At 39.6% G+C, this 14,843-nt stretch overlaps 1 protein-coding gene across 8 annotated transcripts in view; it reads right to left on the bottom strand.

The window, feature by feature from the left end:
* Akap6 (A-kinase anchoring protein 6) overlaps positions 1-14,843 on the bottom strand; it is a 443,623-nt gene that overhangs the window by 354,433 nt on the left and 74,347 nt on the right. Inside the window, exon 1 of one of the 8 annotated variants that reach the window (XM_060387496.1) lies at positions 1,224-1,325. The exons of the other annotated variants lie outside the window; for them this stretch is intronic. The gene's annotated coding sequence lies outside the window, so the exon portion shown is untranslated. Of the gene's footprint in view, positions 1-1,223; positions 1,326-14,843 lie in introns of those variants that run through there. 8 annotated transcript variants of the gene reach the window in all.

Below are 14,843 nucleotides of genomic sequence, written 5' to 3'. Positions count from 1 at the left end.
GTGGGAGGAGATGAGGGAAAGAAAACCGTGATTAGACTATCTTGTATGAAAACATATTTTCATTTAAAAATCTAAAAGAGAGAGAGGAGAGCGAGAGACTGGCCTCCTACAATTAAGCTGGATGTGAGAAAGAGATCGAGCTGAATGTAAGTCATGTCAGTGTTCGCCTAACCGGTACCTACATTGTAGAGTGAATAACTTTTATGTTAAAGACAAGTGAATCTGGCTACAAATAAGGAGTTACACCAAATCTTTCAACTGATGTTACATTTGCCTTCTGCTGCTCAGGCTGCAATGTGAGAACACCTCAAACACCACACTGTTCTCGCAGAAGGAGTACTGCAAGGGTGACAAACGCTCAAAAGACGAGGATTTTCAAACTTATTGTCCTATTCAAAACATTTCTTCACTGTAACTTCCCAGACATTCAAAATGGGTTTCTTAAGATGTCTCTGATGTCAACCTAAAAATAGTAATGGAAGATGCCCCAGCTCCTCAGCAATCTCCCTTCTGTGTTCCTTATTGCAGAAGCTCTTCCCAGAGCCTGTGGCTATGCCTACTTTTCCAGAACAGTTTCAGCAAGACAGAGCCCATTTATTTCAAACATCTGACAATGGTTTTGCTATAAATATATCAAGTTCATGAAATAGTCAAGCGTTGCAATATAGCCAGGCATCTAAATCAAAAGTTAATGCCTGATTGAATCAGACTTTGCTCCAAAGTGAATTGGTGTTTTAAAAAATATCCATAGAACAATAAAGATCTTACAGACATTCAAAGAAAAATGCCACACACATTGTTAGTAATGGGTAGATAGTACAAGCTCATGAATTCTGTGTTTATACTAGAAGATAATAAAAGTATAAGGCATGAACTAGTTCAGCATAAATTCTCCACTGAATTTTCTTGGTTCTTAATAAATTATTATTTCCATTTATTAATAAAAACCAGCGACTTCAAACCTCTATAAAGAACCCAGTAAATCTCGCATCAACCTTTGGAAACAATAGTTTGAATTCCACCAGACATTTTGCCAACTCTTCCATTTAGCAAAGGCAACAGAAGACATACATTTTTAATTTAGGGCATCTCTAAATATCAGGAATATAAAGGATAAGATGCTGAATGCCATTCACAGGCCAACTCACAGTCTCTCACCCATGCCATCAGCACGCTATGGTCTAAAAGGAAAGTCTACCCAGACCTCTGACTTCATCACTCACCAGCACCCAAGCTGAGCTGCAAAGAGAGAAAAGGGAGCTGCAGTTTCCCCAAGAGGTCACAATCCGGGCTGCTCCGTTCCTCTCCTATTCGGCTGAGCCTACAGTCACAGCGCACATAAGGGAGCTCTCGGACACCCACTGGCAGCTTGGTGGCCTGGAAGATGACAGCCATGTCTTTCCCTTGTCAGCAATAGTTTCTCATAATTGATGTGGTTCTCAGAAACAGCAGGCCCTTCTCAATAACCTCTTTTTGACTCACGTGCCACAGTCACGAACACAACTACCTTTGTTCCCACTTAGCCATTTACAGCAGCTAAGGAAGAATCCCAGCTCCAGTCTGCTTGCCATGACTTCTGTTCATTGCACACTTTGCTGTGACCTCACCATTGCTAATAGTTCTGGATGAGTAAGGCACTGATGTGGCTCCTGGAAGTCCTTTGAGTTTTTTCAGCAAGAAAAGCTACTTTCCCTGCCCAAAAATGAGTGATACACAATATTTCTAACAGTTGGCTGCCTCTGTTTAAAAACAAAAAAAAAAAAAAACAAACAAGGAAAACCAAATATTTGGGGTGATCTCTAATAAGCAGGTTCTATGTGGTAAGAGTTTTATTTTGTTCTTCTAACATAAAATAAAATGCAAGTAGTAGGAAGATTATACTTTTCCCATTTCTATGTAAAAGTTGATGTGGTTTTTTTTTTATTAGAATAAAATTGAATCATTTCCCATCTTTTATTCCCTCCCATGCCTTGCTCTTTCTCAAATTCACTCCGTCTTTTTCTTTAATTGTGTGTGTGTATGTTTCTCAGGATATAAATACAACCCAAACATTCTAGAGAATGTTACTTGTATGTATATGATTTCAGGACTGGCCACTTGGTATCGGGAGCTCTTTCCTGGGAAAGACTATCTCTCCTGACCTCAGCATCCCTTAGTCCTTATTTCTGAAGTTCTTTGCTTAGACTTTGGGGCCCCATGAGATTTCCTCTTTCTTTATTTTCATGTCTATTGATGCTGTTCTTGCTTGTTCAAGCCTTGTTTAGACATCTATGTTGATGAGACTTCATGGGCATAGCTTCTCTGACATTTCTAGGAGATGTAGTCTCATGGTAACCTTCCTGTTCTTCTAGTGCCTACAATCTTTCTGTTTTCTCTTCTACTCAGATGCAGAAATTGTATTGTAAATATATCAGTTGGGGATGGGCAACAGTCATTTATTGTTTGCATTTGTATCACTTGTAGTTTTCTGTAATGGTCTCCATCTGTCTTCATCTGACTTCTGAGGGTATAAAAATAGATATCTAGAATGTAGTTAGGGATTATGCTGGGTGGCCAAAGTGGTGGTTTAATGTTCTTTTCCAAGATCCATTACTTTCCTAGCCCAAAGTAGTTGGCTCAGTTTCCAGTGCCAGGCATGTTTTTCCTCTGGTTAAGCAGGTCTTACATTCGATTAGGTAGCTGTGTGTTACTACCAAGATGTGAGTGCCACTATTTCACCCTTCGGCTCTCACAGCATTCAGGTTGTTGTGGTGCTTCATAGTTGTCACAGTTGGGTGGGATTATTGGTTGCTTCCCTCCCTTAGAAGCGTGTGAGGGGCTTTCTGGTACCACGAAAAATAGAAGAAGGAAGAAGATTTTCAGGTTAGGTCCAACTAGATCCTCTTGAATCCTGTGTCCAAAGTGTATGGTGTCTTCAGCAACAAGAGATTACTGTCATCCTCTGGGAGGTAATCAAGAGCAACAGAAATAGCTTGTGTTTATGATGTGAAATTTTTAAAGAAAAAATTTGTCAGATCTATAAGGTCGCAGAGGAATACGCCAGCTGACAGGTTTACAGGTGCCACACTTTAAGGGGAGAAGGAGATTATTGACTCCTTCAGATCTGGCATTTACCCCGGCAAAAAGTGAGTCAACATGTACTCACCCTTAACCTGCGGGAACAGCTGCAGCTTCTAAGCCCACTTGCTTCTCAACTGAATCTTAAGAGTCACAGGCTGAAGAGCCACTGAGCTCCAGCCAAAAGAGCAAGTCTCAGCACTTATAATCAAGGTTCCAAACAATGCTGTAAAGGAGGAAATACCTGTCACTTTAAACATTTCTGTAAGATTTGCATTTAAGTTTGTTAAAATGTGTCAAAATGTCTACATATCTAAATGCAACAAGGTTTCTATTATAATAGGTTCTTGGTGTGCCGGAAGAACATTGTCCTGAGCTCAGATTATGGAACGGTCAGTGAAGACAAATAGCTTTTGGATTTTATTTGTCATAGACTGACAAATAGACAAACTGGGCTTCATGAGAATGTAAAACACTTCTTACCAAAAGCCAGTACCAACACAATAAAGCAGCAAGTGGCAGGCTGGAAGAAAACATTAATACATCATGCATAGGAAAAAGGATCAACAAATTGAATATATAGAAAACTTCAAGACACAGAAACAAAATCAAAAGCAGCCCAATTTTTAAAACGAGCAAAGGGCTTAAATACATATTTCTCCAAAGAAGATATATAAATGGCTAATAAAGCCATGAAACATCAAGTGTCAGCAACCATTAGGGAAACGCTCACGAGAGCTAGAAAAGACCACCTCACCACCCGATACAAAAGCAAACAAAAGTGTGGTGGGCAAGGGTGTGGAGACAATGGAACATTTATGTTAACACAAGTACGAAATAACACAGCCCTGTAGGAAACAGTGTGGCAGTTCTGGAAGAATTTAAAAATAGACTCACCAGCCAGGAAAGATTCAAGAAAAAATAAATTCTCTTTTGGATACATGGCCAAAAGGGGATGGAAACATGCTCAGAAAGAGAAAGTTGTATATTCATGTTCAATAGCAGCAGTGTTCACAACAGCTAAAACATGGAAGCAGCCAAGGACCCATCCATCAGCTGATGAACAAATAAGCAAAATGTAGTAAATACATACAATGCACTATTACTCAGGCGTAAGTGGGGAAGGCATTCTGACACAAGGCGAATGAACCTTGGAGACAGCATGCCAAGTGAAAGAAGACAATTCCCAAAAGACAAGTACTGTATGATTACATTTAAATAGTCAAAAACACAAAGACAAGCAGTGAAGCGTGGTGGTTGGGGGCTGAGGAGAAGAGGAATGAGGAGCTATTGTTTGGTGAAGTTTTACAAGATGAGGAGTAAGGAGATGTCTGCTGGAGATGTCTGTACAACATCGTGGATGTTTTTAATTCCACCAAATGATTCATTTAAAAAGTATTCTTACCAAAAATGCTTAAGTGAAGCATAAAGTCCATAAAAATTCCACTGAGTTCATTTTTTATTTTAAAAATTAAAAAAGAAGAAAATACATTTTATATACATATGAAATTGTTAAGAAGTAACTAAATATGTGTATAAATAAAACTGATTCTTAGGTAAAATCATGTGATGTGTATCTTAAATAACTGTTAATGGAGAAGGGCTGAGTAGTAAAACCGAGGGAGTGTCATATGTCATGAAAGTCTTACAGAAAGCTCAAACTCTGTAGATCTAAAATTTCAGCTAAATTAATATAGGATCACATATTGATACATGAATTGATTTCAAACACAATTCAGGACACAACCTAAAACACATGATCAATATTGTCATGGTTAGTGTTATTTATGAAGTAGACAGGGCCTGGAATCACCCGGGAGACAGGTCTGGCCCCTGTAAGGGATTATCGTGGTTAGGCTGAGGTGGGAAAAGCCATCTTAACTGTGGGCAGCACCATTCCCCAGGCAGGGATGCTCAGTGGATTTGAGTGGTGAGACCTGCATTCATTGTTCTCTCTTCCTAATTGTTGATTCACTGTGAACAGTTGCTTCAGGCTCCTGCTGTCTTGACTTCTCTGAGTCCACCCTAGAACTCTGAGCAAGAACAAACCCTTTCTCTTTTGAGTTGCTTTTCTCAGAGTATTTTGTCAGTGAAACAGAAAAAGAAACCTAGATAACCATACAGGAAATTTCCAAATACTTTGAGTATTGGCTCCATTTCAACATCCAGCATAGATAACCCCAAAGAAATATATATGCTTCTATAGAAACACTGTAGGATGACATTATCCAGAGCCTCTGTTTGTCACTCTCTGTGTGGCATTCAATCTCGCAGATATTACAGAACCATGCAGACGCAGCCCATGCTGCCTGGGTTTTAACTGTTTCCTGGTATTACCAATTATATCTGACCCTTCAAATACTGGAGGCACGTATCTGAAATCTCACCTTGGATAAACTTTTTCCTCTGCAAGTTACTTTGCCATGGTGCTTTATCATAGCAATAGAAAGCAAACTAGGACAGAAGCTAATCAAAGTCACTCGCTGTCACTACTACCCTCCCCTACGACAAAACTAAACAGATATGAAGCTGCCCAGAAGTTTCAGTTGGGCCATGCTCTCCTTAATCAGGTTATAAAATGTAAATGCTTCAAATATTTCTTTTTATTTTGTATTACCTTAAAATACTCACTTAATAAAAATATATTAATATGTACATAATGAAAATATCTGCTCTGGACTAGGGCTAGCGTTGGATGGCGTCTTTTCCTATCACAGTGTAAAGAAGCCGGTCAGTTCATTCTGCTGCACCGTTTCATGAGGTGATATCTGAGAGCCAGGACAGCAACACCTGTGAAGGGCTGCTGACACGACGCCTAGAAATGGGAGATCTATCTTCACGCAGCACCATTTTCTACAAGAGCTAATTTTGTAGACTTCAGTGTTACATAGTAATTTCTTTTTTCTGGATGATAGGCCAGAGCTGACACACAGGCCATTTCCAAGAAAACAACATGCCTCCCCTTAAAGATCTCGAGGCAGCCTGCAAAGCAGTACCCAGGAGAGACCCGTTAATGTGGCATACTATGAGGTGTCTTGTAATAGAAAAATGTTCAAAGTGCCAACACCTTCTCAGCCTACCTTACGCTTTCTTCTTTAACCAAAGCTATTCCTGTTTGTTAAGAAAAGAAGGAGCAGGTCAGAGATGTTGATATTACCTCCCTTACTCTGTGTCACTGAAGGTCTCTGTGCACAGTAGCCAGCTGCTTCCTGTGAGCAAGCAGGACCATCCCGAGCTAGCCTAGAGTATTAACAAGGAGTTTTAGTTTCACTTCCTAAGTCCCTGGTAGAACCAAAGGAAGATGGGCAGTAATTTCTTTTCTGTAAGACATCTGATGGAATTATTTCATAGTTGCCATCTATTGTTTGATATATACAAAGCCATTCCCAAAGATGACCTTCAGAGCTGATAATATAAGAGAATACTTCCAAGCTAATATTACATACAAAGATATGAAGTATATATTTCATCATTATAAAAACCTCTGTTCTTTAATTTATCTTCAAAATACACAAAGAAGGTTCTAAACTCCTCAAAAGCAAGAATCATTTCTGAGACTTTCACTCAGACCCTTCTGCATGGCAGCATACTATGAACATGTGCTCAACACATGAATGAATGAAGAAATAAGTAAAAAAAAAGAAAACCAACAAAGTCTATATGTGACTATGCCAGGAGTCAGTTGCATGCTACATATTAAGTAAGTAGGGAATAATAAAAGAGGGAGAAAAGAGAGATTAAAATTACTACTGGAAAAAAGTTTGTGTGTGTGTATGTTTCTTTTAGTCATAAGAAAGGTTTTGAGAGAGCACTAAGACTAAAGCCTGTCTTCTCAAAACACAACAGGAACAGCCACAATTATAGCAAGGACAGTAGGGAGAAAGACAGATTCATATTTCCATACAGACAGAAGGCTAAATACTCTTATCAGCCTCTGCTCCTTCACAAACACAGAAATGTCACTCAAGTTTTAAAAACCAAACAAATGAAGTAAGAGCAGCAATATCAGCAAGACAGCTTTAAAAACCAGAAAGTAAGTTGTCAATAAATAACTAATTAACAAGATGTATAAGCTAACTCATTAACTAGCAATGGAGATAATAATAGTAAGATTTATTTATAGGCAGACCAACCAAATTCCCAGAACCAGTGACATCCTTGTCACCCTGGGAGCGAGGTGAATATGAAAAAGCAATAAAATCTTCTGGAAGTCAATTTATTTATTCATTTATTTGGGTAAATTATATTAACGATTATAAAATCCCCATTCTCTTATAACTACTAACATAATAATGGCTTACATTGGTGAGACTCACTTTTCTATTTTCATATGTACATATAACATGTATTGATCATTTCAGCTACCCTTTTGCCCTTTCCGCTTCCTTTTCCAACCACCCTACACAGCTTCTAAAGTTCTTCTACTTTCAGGTTCTTTTCTTGCTATTATTATTATTATTATTATTATTATTATTATTTTAGGTTCCACATCTGAAAACAGAGGCAATATTTGTGATATTTGTATTTCTGGTTTGTTTTACTTAATATGACATCCTCTAATTTATCCGCTTTTCCGGAATGATAATATTTCATTCTTTATGGATGAATAACACACACACTATACTAATAAGTACTGTAATACTTATGGATATGCAGGCATCTCTCCCGTGTGCTGCTTTGGGGGCATATTCCCATGATCACATGGTTGCATCATATGGTGTTCTAGAGAGACCTCCATGCTGAGTTTGCAGTATCAGGACTAATTTACATTCTATAAACAGTGCATAAGGGTTGCTTTTTCTTCACATCCTTGGTAGCATTTGTTTATTTGTTTTTATAAAAGCCATTCTAGCTGGGGGGGGATGTGAAATCTAATTATAGTTCTATTTTTATTTCCCAATGGCTAAACCTATATTGATCATTTCAAACATATATTTATTGGCAATTTAGATTTCTTCCAAGAAATGTCTACTTATGGCCAGATAGATGGCTCAGTGGGTTAACACACTTGCCATCAGTCCTGGCAACCTGAATATAATCCCTGGGATCTACGAAGTCGAAGGAGAGAGTAGACACGTTTTTCATTATCTTAGAAAATGCTTTCAGTTTTCTCCATTTAGTATGATGCTGGCCATGGCATGACAATATATATATAACCTTTACTATATTGAGTTATGTATGATCTTGCCTGATTTATTTGTGGCTTTTTATTATGAAAGGGAGTTAGTTGAGTTTTATTAAAGGCTTTTTCTTCATATGTTAAAATCATGTGGTTTTTGTCTTTACTTCTATTTATTTGCTGTTACTGATTCGCATATGTTAAACCATCCTTGCATCTTTGGAATAAAATCTACTTTATCATGGTGTATGACTGTTTTACTGTGGTGTTGAGTTTGATTTGTGGTCTATTTCGTTAAAGAATTTTGCACCTTTGTTCAGTTGTATTAATTGGTTTATAGCTATGGTGCTATTGCTGCTGCTGCTGCTGTTGCTGCTGCTGCTGCTGCTGCTGCTGCTGCTGCTGCTGCTGCTGCTGGTGGCGGTGGTGATAATGGTAATTATTCTTGCCAGATTTTGTAGTAGAGTAATGCAGACTTCAGAGAGTGAGTTTCAAGGGTTCTATTTCAATTTTATGGAATAGTGTGGGAAACATCAGAGTTTTTTCTCCTTTAGAAGTTGGTAAAATTCAGCAATGAAGCCTTCCATCCTGGGCTTATTGGAAGGCTTGTTTCAGGTTTGACATCATCCCTTGTTTCCTGTCTACTTGGGTTTTTATATCCTCTTAGTTCATATATGTCCATAAATGTGTATATTTTTCTAGGTTATTTCAATGCATGTCTGGGAATATAGGTCAGTGATACAGTGTTTTCTTAATAGCTATCTGTTTCCTTCATTTGTTGTTTTTCTTTGGGTTACTCTAAATATTTGTTGCTCATTTCTGAAAACAAATTTTAACAGAAGCCTATTTTCTTATTTTGTGGAATATGTCCTGTGGAAAGAGTAAAATAGATGATCTATTAGATTTACTATGTAAATCTAAATAGATTTACTAAGATACAAAATGTAGCTGAAGGTAGGCTTGGCCTACCCTAAACTTGGGAATTTGTTAACATATGCTTTTTGGATGTTTACATTTTATCTCTTGTATTCTATTAATAAACAGCCTATTTTATCCAACAAAGGAATTTCTCAACTTTGACACTGTTCAAATTTGGGTCAAACAATTTTTTTTTTTTATGAGGAGCATTGTAGAGTGCTCAGTTACTGTGGTCTCTATACACTGTGTACAAGTAATCCTCCCTCCTTCACTCCTCCAGTCATGACAATTGAAATGGTTGAATGTTCCCTAAGAGATAAAGTTCCTCCTGATTAAGAACGCTAAGAGGAAGACAATGCAGATAGTCCTGATGAGACTTCATAATCGAGGGTCAGGTCGAAGACGAGGAGGACCTCCCCTATTAGTAGACTGGGGGAGGAGCATGGGAGGGAAAGAAGGAGGGAGGGTGGAATTGGGAGGGGACGAGGGAGGGGTCTACAGCTAGGATACAAAGTGAATAAATTGTAATAAATTTTAAAAATTAAAAAAAAAGAACTCTAGCATTACTCAGGGGGGCAGAGGCAGAGGCAGAGGCAGAGGCAGAGGCAGAGGCAGAGGCAGAGGCAGGCAGATCTCTCTGTTAGTTTAAGACCAGCCTGTTCTATATAATTCCTAGGACAGCCAGGTCTCTATCACACATACAGAGTTTTAACTCATCTTAGATAAAAAAAAAATTTAGTTATAACTAAAGCTATGCATGGGTTAGTATAGATATACTTAGCATTTATACATGAATTAGCTGTCTCTGAAAAATAATGTGATTTAACTCTTCTCATTCATATTATTTGATTCTTTAGAATATTTAAACTAAAAAATTTCTGAAGAATATCATATACATTTATAGGCATCTTAAAATAACTAAAAAGTGAAAACAAACAAACAAACAAAACCTAACAAAATGCAGTGTATCTATGAAAAATTAATTGGACCAGATTTCTTGTAAAATTTTAAACATTTGCTTTCTATCACTCAAAAATATTTCTTATCATTGTTCTCATAATAATCTTCTAAAACTCTCTGATATGAACAAGAGAACTGAGTAAACAAACTGACATCACTTTGAAAACATGGAATTTTATTTCCTTTGATGCTATTTACTGCCTTTCGTCTGTTGAAGGAGGACCGTCAACATGTGAAGCATGTTTTGCATGTGAGAAGAATCATTTTGGAAGACCCCATTTCAAAGCGGAAAGGAACTTCTGAAGCTGCCCCCTGCTCCAGTGACAGATCCTCTTCCTTGGGGGTTGTTCTCTGGAGGCTTCTCGCTGTCTGATGCTCTAAGTTCTACGCGATTAGTGATGCTAGCTGTGAAGCCGTCTTTCTCTGGCTCTGTAGGAGTTGGGACATTTTGTGGTCTCAGGTACAATGTTCCCTTTGTTCTCTAGTCCTACCATGAACTAACATGAAGCATGTAAACTGGCGTCTAACTCCACAGAAAATTTGTTTCTGTACAGAAACTGGCTCCGGGAAGCCAGCCTTACTCTTTACATTCTAGCCATGAAGGAGAGAGGCGAAAGGGGATGAAGACCCTGTCAGCAGCAGTCTCGCCCTCCCCCCCCCATCTCTGCATTGTTTTTCTTTCCCTACATAAGCCCTTTCATGTATTTGAGGTCCTGAAGATAGCCTTATTTAAGGGAGACAATCCTCCGCCTGTTCTCAGGGCGGAGGGCCCTTGAAGAAACCTAGTTTTCTCCCAACTGTTGGTTTCTGGGCATTAACTTTCAAGCAGCAAGCAGATGGAGTTGGGTACATCAACAGCTGAGGAAGGAATGGCTGATTCTGGCAAATGCTCAAGTATACAGTGCTGATATTCTTTAATCTGAAACCTAGTTCTTTATTAATCCTTGTTCAAGGCCCTAGACCAATTCATATCAATTGATTGGAGCTTAACAGGCAAATGACACAATGGAGACTTTTACAGGACAATGTAACATTTGAAGGCCCCTTAAAATTTTTATTATGTCTTTCAAAAGACTTTTGTTCTTTTCCCCTCCTTCCTTATTCATTTCCACTTGCATAATCCTGGCTCACATCCAGCCAGTCTTGAAAATTCTGCTCAGCCACCGACTCCCCAGTGCTCACCATGGTGTGTCAAACAGTGATTTATATTCATGCTATGACAGCTTCTGTGTTCTGTATTACAATGCCATGGAGTTATAGGGCCAATAATCTAGGCAGATGATAGCATTCCTACACACATATACACTCACACCCACAGAGACACACATTCATACACACACACACACACACACACACACACATACACCCAGAAGAGAAAAAGCCTAATCTGGTACTGTTCTATGCACTGTTCAACAAGGAAGCCCTGTGGAATGCTAGATTTTTTTGGTGCTGGAGTTCCTGTCTGACATTAAAATTGAGTATTTCCTCCAGATGCAGCCTACCTGCTATTTCCTCCAATTTTAAACCCCCCAATGAACAGTCTTGGGGATTTTTGTCATTGTGTGTATGTATATGCATTGTCTTACAAGCTGGCAAAGACAGGTAGGCTCTATGCCATTGCTCCTGGTATCATTTGTTAGAAAGGTTTAACATCTAAAACTATTGATTTTTATAAAAACATTAGAAAATGCAACAAGAATGACAGCTCTATCAGCAAGAGGAAACACAGGAAGAGTCAAAAAAACAGAGAGAAACTCAGCCCTTACCAGCATGTGTTTATTGCCAGTTTCAGGAGCTCCACAAGCATACGAGTGCTTCTGGGCAGACCGGCCTCCGTGGGCGCCTCCTCAGGCCTGGCCAGGTGTGTCCACCTTCCCCTTGCCTTCCCTGCCCTGCAGAAGCTGAGCTTCTTTCTGTGCCCATTTGGAGAGTTCCTAAAACACAGCCAAGCCACAAAGCTGATGCTGCCCAGGCCTGAGAACAGTGGGGGCTAAATCGTTTGTTTAACTCTCTGAACATAAACTTGGCAGAAGGTGAAGTTACCAAGCAACTGCATTTCTGACATAAAGCCTTTTAACAACGTTTTCCATAGATTACCAAAAGTTCCCAGAACAAATTCATTCTTAGTATAGTAAAGAAAAAAAGAAGGAAACAGAAGTAGCCAAGAAGGGGGCCAGGAGAAGAAAGCTGAAAGGGTGGAAGAAAAAAAAAAAAAAAACACAGAAAGACACATAAATGGGGACTCATGAGGGAGGGGTGCAGGCATCCAGAGAAAGTCGGTCCAGAGTATCAGTGAAGGATGGCACACCCTGATCCCAGCACGGCATTTGTTGCTAGACCTCAGGCTTCTGTGGTTTTCATTCAGTGTGTAGAATTATATAGACTTTCTCTTGGTTGTAGTCACTCACACTCACCTCAGATATACATCTGTCCCATAATTTATGGGAGTAGGAGGCTAGCTGACTTGACAGTTTCATGCAAAAAGACAGGAGTAACTTGGAAAACTGAACATCCTGGGTAATCATTCCCCTTTCCTTTTCCCTGGCGTTGTGTCTGCCATACATACAATGGAAATATTGTTTGTGGAGTATTTTAAAATAACAATAACTCAACCAAAGCCCAACTCGTCTTTTATTAACACCACAGCTAAAACTCTAAAGCTCAGAATTGCTGGAATTTTAGTATGAATATCAGCTTCCAAGTACTCTGAGCATGCTCCCTTTCTGCTCCCTTCCTCTCCCCTCCCTCCCCTTACCCTCTCTCCTCTCTTTGCATTTACTTCTTAAAACATTGTGTTCTATATAGGAGTCAATTCAGACAGCCTCCAACTCCAGTGTTAACCCTGACACTTCTGTGACTGGCGACAGGATCAGCTGTAGGGGTGACAGACTGAAGTCCTGCCTCCCTCATAGCATCCAGAATCTCATTTGAGCGGTTGTTTGCAAACACGGAAGAACACAGACAGGAGCACTGTCAGTTATGTCATTCTGTGTGGACACTTGAATCTGAAGCTCGTGTTTAAAATCCAAAACTATGATACACAGTGTAAGTTGCAAAGCGTAAATTTTACTTGGCAAATGCAAAATTATAAGTTAAATGTGACAGATTTCACTGAATTAAAAAAATGTTGCTGTTGAAACTTAAACTTTTAAAAATTATAATTATATTTATTGCCAAATTTAAAGATAAATAAAGACAACAGTTGCCATGGCTATTTATGTGATTATCAAGGAAAGTAAGTATAAGAAGGAGGAGGGTATTTAAAATGATTCGTTCTAAACCAGCAATGTGGTTCAGAGATCAAGGTGCCTGCCACCACGCCACACACACACACACACACACACACACACACACAGGATACAGTGAACTGAGTCCCATAAGAAGTCCACTGACCTCCACATTCACACTGTGACACACACATCCCAAATACATGTGCACACACAAGCAAAATTAAGTAATTAATAACATGGCTGGGCGTGGGCTCCTTTGTCTGTGGGGCCTCTGAACAGCCTCCTCTGGCTTATGGACTGAGCCACAGGTGAAGGGGAAGAAGGTGGGGAGTCGCTCCTCCCTTCACCTGCAGACAGCCCTGGCTTGACAACATCCTGCACTTTTGACCAGGGTCTGCAGCTCCTACTGAAACAGCCCGCCGCGCTATTTCCTTCCCCTCTCTGTCCTACATTACGGTAATGAAATAGAATAAGGTAGAAAAGACCAGTTACTAGATGCCACTTACTGGATTATTTGGGGACTTCTTAAAGCACTACTTGCACTGCCATTTGCCAGGCATGACTTCACTCCTACCTGGAAGAGCATGACGTGGAGAAATAGCCGAAACAGCCGAAACGATGGGTCATTGCCCTTAACAACCTGCTGACTGCCAGTGACACTTCTGTGAAGTCTTGCTGACCTGCCCGCCCACCTTGTGGATTTGGAGTATAAAATGAGAATCCAGCCTGAGGCAGCATGAAGCCTTTCAGCTGGGACAGCTTCTGGGGACAGCCCATCCTCACTGGGGCTGGAGTGCTCATTCCAGAGAGATTCCACAACAGTAATTGCTTGCCCTACTTGCCAGTTCAGCCCCAAGCAGTCAAAGAAACTGCCCTTAACCCCTACAAGTCTCAGGATCCTTCAACGCCCTTTATATTTCTCACATGTCTGCCCATATCTTTATAAATTTAGTGCAACTCTGAAAAATTGCCAGTTTTATATATCAACTATTTTTTCTGAGAGCCTCTGTACATACAAACATATAATTATATACATACAAATATATAAAAATAAATATTCCTGTTCTTAAGTCCAGTTTTTAGTATTACTCTTTATTACCCTAGATCTCAAATGGAGAAGTTAGCCCTTTTTCATATGTCCTTCTGAGTCCACAGGCGCTTTGGCTCTGTGGAGTGCTCGGGTAGTTGTGATGAAGTGTGGGGCAATATGACCCAGTGGGCACCTAGGTAGATCTGCTGCAGCACAGCCTCTAAAACCCACCCTTTCTTTTTAAATCCTTGCCAGTCCAGTCAGAAAAGTAAAATCTGAAGAGCTGGCTCATCTAACATAGCCCCTCCCTTCTCAAAAGCCGAAGGCATTTTTCTACATCTGCAAAAGTGGAGCTTACGAGCACCAACCCACCTCTACAAATTAAACTCAGACATTCTGAGATTAATCAAAACCTTTGATCATTTTCAAGGGCTGAGTCTCAAAGCTAATGGAAAGAATCGCTTCCAGGCAGCGTGAACTTTATTCTGCTTGGTCCCCTGAATGTCACTTCATCCTGCTCCATGGTAAC

Source organism: Meriones unguiculatus, chromosome 7 (genome assembly GCF_030254825.1).
Source record: "Meriones unguiculatus strain TT.TT164.6M chromosome 7, Bangor_MerUng_6.1, whole genome shotgun sequence".
NCBI lineage: Eukaryota > Metazoa > Chordata > Mammalia > Rodentia > Muridae > Meriones > Meriones unguiculatus.
The sequence above is the reverse complement of the archived record's forward strand: the minus strand, read 5'-3'. Positions and strand labels throughout refer to the sequence as shown.